Genomic DNA, 11,337 nt, shown 5'->3' with positions numbered 1-11,337 from the left:
ATCCCCCCTCCCTTCGTTTTGTGAGGCTTATGTCATACTTGCATCCTTCGGTAGAGTCTCCCCCCTCCAGCCTCAATCATCAGCCGTCCTTCGCCCTGTGCCATTGGGCCTATGGGGTGTCCTGCAGAAACCAGACAAGAATTTTCTCCAAGGGGTCTCCTGTGGACGTCTTTGTTCATGTGTGATAGCACTCTCCACAGGTCACCACATAGTCTTCGGGCCACAGCAGGGAGCCCTGGACAGTCCACTGACTCTAGCCAACCATCCTCTGTTAACATCTGTTAAGATGGCCTGGGAAACCCCAATATTATGCAGAGGATGAGAAGCCAGAAAGTCAGACTCAATAAGTCAAAATGCAAGTGTAAATGAGGGTCCCATCACCCCACAACTGGGCACTAGCATCTCTGGGTCAGGAAGGCACTCTCAAGCACATCAGGAAACTGAAGCAGGTTTTTCAAAGACATCACTTTTATTTACTTCAGCAAGGCAGGACACATCTTACAGCACACCAAAGTCAGCTCTGCATCTCCCAATAATTCTGAGCTCTCCCTCGCTTATATACACTCTAGGAAGGTGAGGTGATGGCATGATCAAAGTACAACCCCTTTCCTACCTGTGATTCACTAGCCTATAAGGGCATGATCAATATACAACCCCTCTTCCTGCTTGTGATTGGTCGGCCTATCTGCCACTCAGACCCATTCTAAACAGGTTTTATCCCTCTTACCCCCACCAAAATAGTTGTCCACTGATGTCACAGTGATTTAGCATAAATCCACATCTTAAATTTGTATTTGTATTTTGTATTTTACTTATTTGTATAGCGCAAACCAGGCCCGAAGGCTACCGGGCGCATATCTTCAAACAATGGTTACATCAGCAAATGACTTTACATAGACAGTTAAATTGAGCATTAGTGTACAATCACATTACAGGTTAGACAAGTAGTACAAAGTAATCAGGGTTTTCAGTGTGTCCGTTGGTCGTCTAAGGTGACTAGCCAAACTTTGGCTTTGTGTTTGAAAGAGTTCAGGGATGGCAAGTTTCTGATAGTAAGAGGCACAGAATTCCAAAGTTTAGCTGCCAGAACAGGGAAGCTAGCCCCTCCGGCTGTTTGGAGCTTGTATCTAGGGATCAGTAGGCTCTGGCTAATGGCAGACCTTAGTGACCGAGGTGGGATGCACTGAGTGAACCGTGAGGATAGATAAGTAGGGGCCAAGTTATTCGCTGCCTGACAATGCCTGACCATGCCTGACATGGCCGGACCATACATGACTTATCACAAAATGATATATTACCCTATTCCTGGTCAAAATTTGATACCTGCTGATTCGAATCTAGTTTTTCATAAATTATACTAAGCATATGCTACTTAACAAACCTTCAATCACATAAGACATTCTAACCCCATGAAATTGATGGTCCTTCAAAGCACTTTTCTAAAAGGCACTTTATTTCTAATTTGTGCAACATTTAGAGCCATTTATCGATCCGATAAGTTATCAATATTCGGTTTGAGGTGGAGGGGGTCTATCTCCACTATATTCAGTTTGAGGGGGGTATAACTAACTCCTGTACACTCCCCCCTCTGAATTATATTTAGTCATCTACTCAATACATATCACTACACCCATGTTCACCCTCCTCTGTTTTCAATGTACCTACACATCTCTGACCTCATCACCCTTTTCTATAAGACAATTTACTTCAATCTGAGAGGTATCCTAACACATTTCTACAACGTCAGCACTAACACATTATACTCTCCTAGTCTAAAGATGTATGTGTCCCTAAAAATTACTTTCATTTATCTTTATCTGTGCCCCACCTCCATTACCCAATTTACTTTAAACTAACTATAAACCTCAGAAATTTTACAGCCACTGTGGGTCACGCTTAAGGTAACCCACTAGCCCATTTTCTGCACATATTGTTCACATTGTGGTTCATACTCCACATTCCCATTTCACAAAATGTCCTTGTTCACCATCTATATTTTCTTGTGCTTATCATCCGTCATGGATGAACATCTCTTCCATCTGACTCATCTTGGCTTGGACTCCATGGATTTATTGTGTCTGGTTGTTTTTGTCTTTTTTAGGCTGCCTTTCAGCAAATGTCTGGGCCTTTCAGTGGATAGGCCTCTTTGGTCCATCATTTTTTCATGTCTTTTTCATGATGTTATGAGCATGAGGGCATTCGGCCACTTCTTGGGGGATTCAAGGATATTTGGAATGTTTCACAGAATGTTTGTCTGCTGTCAAACTGCACTGTATAAACATATGTGCATGGCATCTGGTTAGGTCCCTTGACCCTTCTCTCTGCTCATAGGCTTGTGTACTTCCAATTTACTGAGTCACATAGGTCCCTCGTTGTCCACCTGAAATAGAAAGCTGAATAAATATCCTTTGAAAAATAAATATGTCTCTATCATCACACTTTTTTCTTTCAACCCAACCCCTTAAACACTCTTAAGTGTTCTGTCACACACTCCTGCCTCCTAAACAAAACTTCATTTAGACGACATTTTTTAAACATTCCAGCCTCCTAGAAAAACTTCAATATTCATCTTGATTCTTTATATGCCAAAGCTGTTAGTCCTCTCCCTCTCTCATACATTCTTTGTTTTATCTTACTGTGTGCGTTCTCTTTCCTGTGCCCTCATTTGTTTACAATAAACATATTCCGTTGTGTCTATATTCTTAGGCAATAAATACATTTGCCTGTCTCATTTTCTGCCCTTATGTCATCTGGGCTTTCTTTTTGTACACATTATTTCTGTCCCTATAGTAGACTTTTGACATTTTTCATTGTCCCTCTAGATCGACAATTTAAGATATAGAGGTGTTCAAACTGTCACATGACGAACACAAATTATAAAACAACAAACAAAAAGGCATGTCGTCTTCTCCATCTCCTAGGCGCATCCGTAGCAGAAGAGGTCATTTTTAGCAGGGATCCCTGTTCTCAGTTGAGAATCGCAATAAAGACAAAAAGTAATTCGGGTACTGGCAAGGGGGTCAGGTTTCTTCCTGACCTAAACATTTTTCTCCTTTCTGCCAACAAGAAATGTTTTCTAGATTTGTTTCTAGCTTTTTTCAGCCCATTTAACTCATAGGCTTTTCCGCAAGTCGTTGGTGCACAAAACTATCATACTGCTCATTAACCCTGTATGTTGATATGGCTGATACTTAGTCTTTTTCTCTATTTGACTGAACAGTCATCTGCGCTGCTGTAAATGCTTCCTGCTCAGCTGTATGTGCTTCCTCTTTCGATCGCACTGGATCTCATGTTTCTTTCTGTGCTTTGTTTACATCCTGTTAAGACAAAATAAAATGTTTTGCTGCACATTATCTCCTCTTTACCCCCACTATACTAATCTAGTCTACCCCTGTTTCTCTAGACTATGGCACCAATTCTTACTATGTGCTTTCTTATTTTATCATGAAACTACATTGTTTGCTTATACTAATAATAATATATCTTAGGGGGAAAGTATACGCCTCACTACTCTTGACGAGATTCCAAAGATGGGCGGCCTCTGCAGAATGTAATGATGAAATGCAAACGGGGATCAAGAAACACACAGGCACAACATGCAACATACTAGTGTGCAGTATACTAAAAGCAAAAACCCTAGAAAAGAAGCACCGTCTATTTGCAGCTTATATTGACTTTTCGCAAGCCTTTGACAGAGTTGAAAGATCTCTCCTGTGGAACAAACTTGAAGCATGGAAATGTCCCCACGCCCTGTTAGAGCCAATTCAAGCTCTGCACCAGGAAACATCCATAAGAGTCAGACTCAGCCGTGAAGGAGACCTATCATCCGAAATAAACACCACACGAGGAGTCAAACAAGGTTGCCCATTAGCATCAGCACTCTTTATCACTTACATAGGTGATATTCAAAATATGAGAAGTCCAACACGAGTCTTCCCACCAACATTAGGTAAAACACAAATTGGACACCTACTCTATGCTGATGACCTAACGATTTTTGACCAAACCCAAATTGGCCTGCAGCGTAAACTTGATGCCCTTCTAATCTACGCCAATAGCAATCACCTGGAAATCAATACTAATAAAACAAAAATCATGATTTTCCAATCCCATCCAAGAAAGGAAAACTTTCAATGGCATTTGGGCAAAACCAAAATCGAAGTGGTCTCAAACTTTAAATATCTAGGAGTCCACATGGACAGTTCCCACCATGAGACCACAATGCAGCAGGAACTACACACAAAAATGAACAAACTAACAGTGCAAGCAAAAAAAATCAACAGCAAATTTGGAAAATTCTCCCTGAAACCAATAATAAACTTCTACAAGATGAAAGTCGTACCTGCCATCATATACGGCAGTGAAGCCATGCCAATGATTCCACAGAAAGTCTGGTGCAAAGTAGAAGCTCATTTTTGGCACAAAGTTCTCAAACTACCAAATTCGACTCCTGGGACAGCAATACGACGCGAACTAAGTTTACAATCCCTAGAATGTGCCGCAACCTGTAATGGAATCATGCTATACCGCAAATGCAGAATGGACAGCAAAAACAAAATCTTCAGCATCATTAAACAAGAAATGAATGACAATACGTGTAACATGATAACCAACTGGTAAAGGCAAAATCAAAAAGTATTAGAGGCAATCAACTCAGATGAAGACGAACTCATCACAAATCCATGCAAAGTGCTAAAGAAGATAAAAGACATGGACTGGGCCAAAACGATCGATGACACCTCGACGTTAAAACTCATCGCTCACCTACCAAGTTTCACTGCAAAAAGAAATGAACTACAAAACTATATAAAACAATTTCCAAACAGGCAAGCACAGAACTTAATCCTACGCGCTAGGCTCAACCTGTTCAAAACAAACAAAATAAGATACGTACGAGGACAAACACAGTCAAACACCTGCAGATTCTGCTCCAACGATACACAACCTCCAACGGAGACGATAAGACATTTACTCATGACATGCACAGCGACCGCAGCACTTAGATAGTGCTATCTGCCAATGATACCAGGCTTCAGCGCACTGCCAGAAGAGCAACTGTGGTGGTGCAGACTCATCGGGGGAGACAAAACAACGTGGCAAATAGCAACTGCAAAAATGCTAGAACATATTGATGCAAAGTTATTAAATGCGAACAATGAATAGCAAAACAGAAGTCTGCAAAACAGAAAACAAAGACATGTCTTCCTTTTGTAGTTTACTACAAAAAGTTCAGTATTGTAAAATCATATTTTGATAAAACAATAATAATAAAAAAAAAAAATAATAAATAATATTTTTTACACTCGCCAATTCTACCCCTTTTGGCATCCTACTAATAAAAGAAGGTTACTCACCTTCCATTTGACGTTTTCTATGTCCTGCGTTTATCTGAAGTGGCCATGTTTACATTCATATGCTACTTTATTCACACCTATTTACACCTGTCTTGGAAAATAATGGCTACATAATTAAAGACACTGTCTCCATCTGCCTCTTTTTCGGTTACTCACCCGGGTCCTCTTATTTCTAATAATGATCAACAGTGTCTCCACACCCTGTGGTGTGAACCAGTATTTACCCCTTTTCTCCTGTCTCTTAGCCCTATTCACCAACACTTACCTGTGTCATAATAGGTCTGTTTCTTCCCCTATTAAGGCCATGCAGGCACTCCTCCTATGTTAACGCAAGGTCCATGATTTTCATCTGTAACATAAACCAACATTGTTAGACACTAAAAAAAAATGGTATGTTACTATATGTTCTTCTTGAATTGGCTCTGTACAAATTGTTTCTTGCCCGGTTAACCCAATTTTGGTCAACCATACCTCTTTGGACCTTTTTAATGTCCGTTCATTCATGCATGCAATCATTTCTTTATTCATTTCTCCATTCATTCATTCATTCATTCATTATTTATTTCATCCAAATAACATACATTTTTTGAACTAAGCTCCTTATTCATATACTGTTTAAGATCATTTATTTTTTCTGGACCTATGCCGAAAAGGCCCATAGTCCATCTAACATTTTTGACACTCTCCCCATTCTTCTTTAATTTATACTGGATGCTGCTACAGTATTGCCATATATACTAAAATGTTTCCTTTCCTTTCTTTTTAATGTGTGATGTTCCTAAAGAAAGCACCACTTCATACTTCATAAATCCCCATCTAGATATATCGTCATGCATGACGTTAATTAACCTAAATCTTTTTATGCAAACTATTGCTGTCCTCCATGATCTTTTTTATTACTCAATCCTTGATCATTTGCCATGTTTCCTTACTGTATGGCTGTTTCTAATTTTATGGAGCTCATCTGTTCCCCCATCTTTGTTCGTAAATATCCGTGATCTGAGACTAAATTCACCAAATACTCTCACCACTTTTCCACTAGGTCACACAGCTATCTATGATACTATGCTTTTTCTATAACAATAAAAAAACCTCTGTTTTCTAGCAGAAACGTCTCATTGGGCCTTTTGCCCTGTACATGCCACTATGGATGCACCCATATTCAAATGGTACAATGCCAAAACAAAACATGCTTTTCCTTAATCACCTAAACATCATCATGCTTAGGCTTGTATTATCCACTTTCCTCAAAACGTTAGTAAGTGCCTGTTACAAATGTAACAAAAAATGTGTCACAACACACTCTCCTCCAGAGACTACTAATTCCTCACTAGGCAAAAAAACTACATTAATAGTCTTCAATAAACACCCTCAATCTTCTAATATTCATTAATCACCTTTCTGTTTTTATTTTATGGACATACAGTCCCAATGTCTAACACTAGAACAAACATTTTTCTCCTTTTGCCACATTAATTCTCAGCACTCCTTGAGGCCTAGTTCCACTAACAATTCTAAGTCACCCTATGAGGCTGTCTCCTACTGTGGATGCATGCATACATGCCTCTGTTTATGCGAAAGCATGTCTTCTTTTTAGACTAACACTTTTTACTCCTGTGTGTCACTATTTGCTCCGTGTTTGCATATTGCTGCTCCTGCATGTGGGCTCACTTACTTTCCCTCTGCAGCAAACCTATTTTGCACATTTCCTAAGCTACTCTACCTGCCGCACTCCCAGCGCTCATGTCTGATAAAAGTCAAGGAGGTTTTTTTGGCCAGGATCAGACATTGTAAGTTATATACTAGGGGGCGTGCTGTCCCCATTCTTGAGAATCGCCTATTTCTGCACAAATCTTTGGCTTCTACGCATGCGTGCAAGGTGCTCTGACATACCGCATGTCCAACCTACAGGAGGTCTCCTAATTTTGTCCCTCCTGAATGTTTTGACTATTCTTCTGCATGCTTTGAATCCCACCTTTGTTACTCTGGAAATTTCCCAGATTATTCTGAAAGCCTCTACCTCGGGATCCTTCCCTACCTTGAGGTATGAATTCATTATTACCTTGATCAAAATACCTTTGGTTATTCACCTGTAGTTCACTGTGAACCTGACCCTTCCCCACTGGTCAACATCGCCCCCTTCCTGGCATATTTTCACTATTTTTTCTGCACTAATTTCCGCTTCTTCACCTTACCCAGCATCATCTTTCTGTCGATTCTTCTTCTGCAACAACCTACAATAAAGTGCGATGGTCAGCTGAATCTCTGAACATGGCTTTGCTTCTATGCCCATCAATTTCTTAAGCTGCTTCTGCATGGGCTCCGACAGCCCCTGCATCATTATAGCTCCTACATCTGACATAATTTATAAATAACTTATGGGCATTTCAAAAAATGCACTCATAAAAAAAAATATTCACTGCCAGCTAGCTTAACATGACCAAAGCACCGCCACACAGTTTGTGCAAAAATGTGTTTCAATAATATTTCCCTTTAACATAAAACTTCATCATCATGTTACCACAGGGCTTTATTGCTGCCTAACCTTAAATCATAAGGCAACAACAACAACTTCAAATTAAACAATTTCTCCTTTAATCTAAAAACATCAGCTCCTTTCAACATACTAATCACAAAAAGAGTCAACTTGCTCTTTTCAAGACAAGAGCTTCCCTAGCATCTGTTTTTTCATTACTCAGTGTCGTGCCTTTGCGCGCACAGTCTGGATCACATTCCACTCAAGAGACCGTACGCTGCGAGCATAATTGGTCTCATCTAACTGCGTAGGCATCAGTGCAGGTCTTTTCTTGGCCTACGTGTCAAGCTACACACTTCCAACAATAAATCTCCTTTTCTATGCACAGGAGCTTCTGGCACAATTACAACTCCCTGTTCTGTAGCTACGTAGTTCTGAAGGAAAGCACAATTTTTCAAATCTTTGACGAGTCTGATCTTGTTTGCTCTTCGTTTCTGACAAAGGTAGTGCAGATTTTAATCGCATGAAGTTAATTAAGCAGCTGCGCTTGTCTATTTTTGGCAAATACAAGAATTAACTTCTTACTTGCTGGATTTTGGTTTTTACACGGGTTCAAAGAGAAGCACTTTTTCCAACCTTTTCTACATTTTCTCATCTAATATTTCATTTTATCCCAATTTAAACAACGCACAGTTTTTCATTTTTATTCATAGCTCATATTTTCATCCTTTTTTCTCCATAATTGATCCATTTAATTTCTGGCTTAATGCCAATTTTTCTGACTCAATCAAAAATGCATCGTCTTACTTTCCATAATATAAACAAATGTAGAGTGCACACATACAACACATAAATACAATTTTTACAAACAAACATAACAGACTGACCGGCACATCAATCATAGCCTACGCTCATCGAGGCTCTCTCTTCTGCCCCTACAAAATGCTCCAGCTGAAAACTGTTCTTTAAAACAAGTTTGTCTCCTACTTCACCTGTAATAGGACTCTAGGGTACAGATCCTGCTGACGTTTTTTAAAACTCAGGAAACTGGGCTTACTCTACTGTGACGTTCCTTCATCTCAGAGCCTTACAATTGCTTGATGCTGTTCGTCTCAAGTCAATTTTTAATAACTCAATAGTCATCATCTCGAGTTGATCATCCCACTTCCCATTACTTCTAAGATAGCATATTATACAGTTAAAACATTGCTTTTCCCCCCAAAAAAATTCTAAGTGGGGTCCCCCACAAGTGATTAAAGAGGTTTCTAAAAAGCTGTTCAGAGTAGTCTCCCAAAAGTGGTTTTAAAGCTTTTCCTAAAAAAACGTTCGGAAATAATCAAAAATAATTAAAGATTTTTTGCAAAAATGTTTTTCAAAATTAATTAGCATTTTTCTTTTAAATGATTTTTCAAAATTAATTTGTCCCCCTCCCCCAATTCATAGGTGCCAATGTGCCCACCCATGCTACCAGGTTTGGGTGATCCCTTCCCTTAATAATTGTGTGTCGCATCTGCAGTTTGCCCCACCATCCCCCCTCTCCCAGACCCCAAAGCATGCATGTACCCGTTATGTCCAGATTCTTTGGTCCTGAGGAAATATCATCCTAAGGCTCCTGTCTCACCACTGGGCACTGGCATATCTGGGCCAGGAAGGCACTCTCAAGCACGTCAGGAAACCGAAGCAGGTTTTTCAAAGACATCAGTTTTATTTTCTCAGCACGGCAGGACACATTTTACAGCACACTAAAGTCAGCTCTGCATCTCCCAATAATTCTGAGCTCTCCCTCTCTTAAATACACATCCTTATATACTTATCCTTATATATAGGAAGGGGAGGAGATGGCATGATCAAAGTACAACCCCTTTTCCTGCTTGTGATTGGTCGGCCTATCTGCCACTCATAGCCAGTCTAAACAGGTTTTATCCCTCTTAGCCCCACCTGTGGACTCTGTATGAACTTTTATAAAAATGTTGTCCACGGATATCATAATGGTTTAGCATAAATCCACCATCTTAAAAACTGCCTGACCATGCCTGGCTTATCACAAAATCATGGATTACCCTATTCCTGGTCAAAATGCGATACCTGCTACGATTTGAATCTAGTTTCAGTAAATTATACTAAACATATGCTACTTAACAAACCTTCTATCACATAAGACATTCTAAACCCATGAAATAGATTGACCTTCAAAGCACTTTTCTAAAAGCCACTTCTAATTTTTTCAACATTTAGAGTCATTTATCGATCTGATAAATTATCAACATTTGTTTTGAGGTGGAGGGGGTCAATCTCCACTATATTCAGTTTGAGAGGGGGGATAACTAACTCCTGCACACAAGACAAACCCCAGCTTTATTAACATCCAAAATAAAGCAGGGACAGCATACAAGCATAACAAATCAAGACACTCAACATGCTCAGAGACAATGGGTTTAAAGTCAAACAAACGTAATCCTGACATCATTCTGTAATTTTAGTCAACAAACCCTACGAGGGGAGGGGATTGGATAATGGTGTGGGGTGAAATAGCCCCTGGGATGGAAATAGCCCCCGAGATGCGAGACAAAACGTCCAATGTAAGGCTCTGCATTTTCAAAGCCAAAGGAAAGGTGCTGAAAGTACAAAATATGGAGAGGTGTGAACTGCCGTTCACAAATAAAGCAAAAGACACATGGCAAGGATATTTTGACAAAATCCACAGAACCCTCAATGGGATATCAGCATCGTGTGCATCAGTTGCAGTGTAGCAGATCACTTGCTTTCATGAACATGGAATGAAATGAGTAATTTCCTTTTTCACCTTTAACTAAAAATATGCTCTGAAAAAAATGTGTTTGCAAGACCTTTTAAAATATGAACTGCGTTTCATAATGAGCCCATCAAAGATGAAACCACAGTGCACAGAATCTATAATGGGATGCTGAACTGGGTTTAAAATGGAGTCCTTTCATGGGTGAAAGCAACACAATGTCATTTCGATTTTGCTTCCAACTGGCACTCTGCAAAGCTAGATGTGCACCAAAGTCCCTAAAAGTGTAATTATGATGCCCTCATTTAACCACCATATGCAGGGAACAACTTTGCAGTGACACTTTTACATGTTAAACTTATGTGCCTTCCAAGAGTTCATTTTAAAGTGAAATGTAAAGTTAAAAGGCTGAGTTTTGAAAGGCCCTGGGTTGCTTGCCATTGGTTACGTTTTTCTCTATGCTTGTGATTTCTTCAAACATGAAACAACATTCCTTCCTTGGTTGTCCTGGAAACCTAGAGAGGCCTGTAACTTCAAACAGGAGGGCTTTCCCTTAAATATACAAAGAATAGGAGGCTCTTAGATCAAATTCATGGGCTGGATAAGATGAAGACCTGTCGGCTCTCGAGCTTTATGACAGCAGGTCACACAAGCCACAATAAAACATGCATTAGCTGGTCATTAGCCATTTGGAATGAGTAGGCTAACCTAAACACAGACCTCTCTGCTGACGTCATGCGCTCTAGGAAGGTGGG

At 39.9% G+C, this 11,337-nt stretch overlaps 1 long non-coding RNA gene across 1 annotated transcript; it reads right to left on the bottom strand.

The window, feature by feature from the left end:
• Positions 1–450: 450 nt before the first annotated feature.
• LOC138516690 (uncharacterized) lies at positions 451–9,096 on the bottom strand. The gene is made up of 2 exons (XR_011282301.1): positions 5,620–9,096; positions 451–3,317 (listed from the first exon to the last, which is right to left on the bottom strand). It is a non-coding gene; the product is annotated as an uncharacterized lncRNA (long non-coding RNA).
• Positions 9,097–11,337: the final 2,241 nt, after the last annotated feature.

This window comes from Ambystoma mexicanum, chromosome 6q (assembly GCF_040938575.1).
Source record: "Ambystoma mexicanum isolate Mex_15411 chromosome 6q, UKY_AmexF1_1, whole genome shotgun sequence".
NCBI classification, from domain to species: Eukaryota; Metazoa; Chordata; class Amphibia; order Caudata; family Ambystomatidae; genus Ambystoma; species Ambystoma mexicanum.
This window is presented reverse-complemented; position numbering and strand designations above follow the sequence as displayed.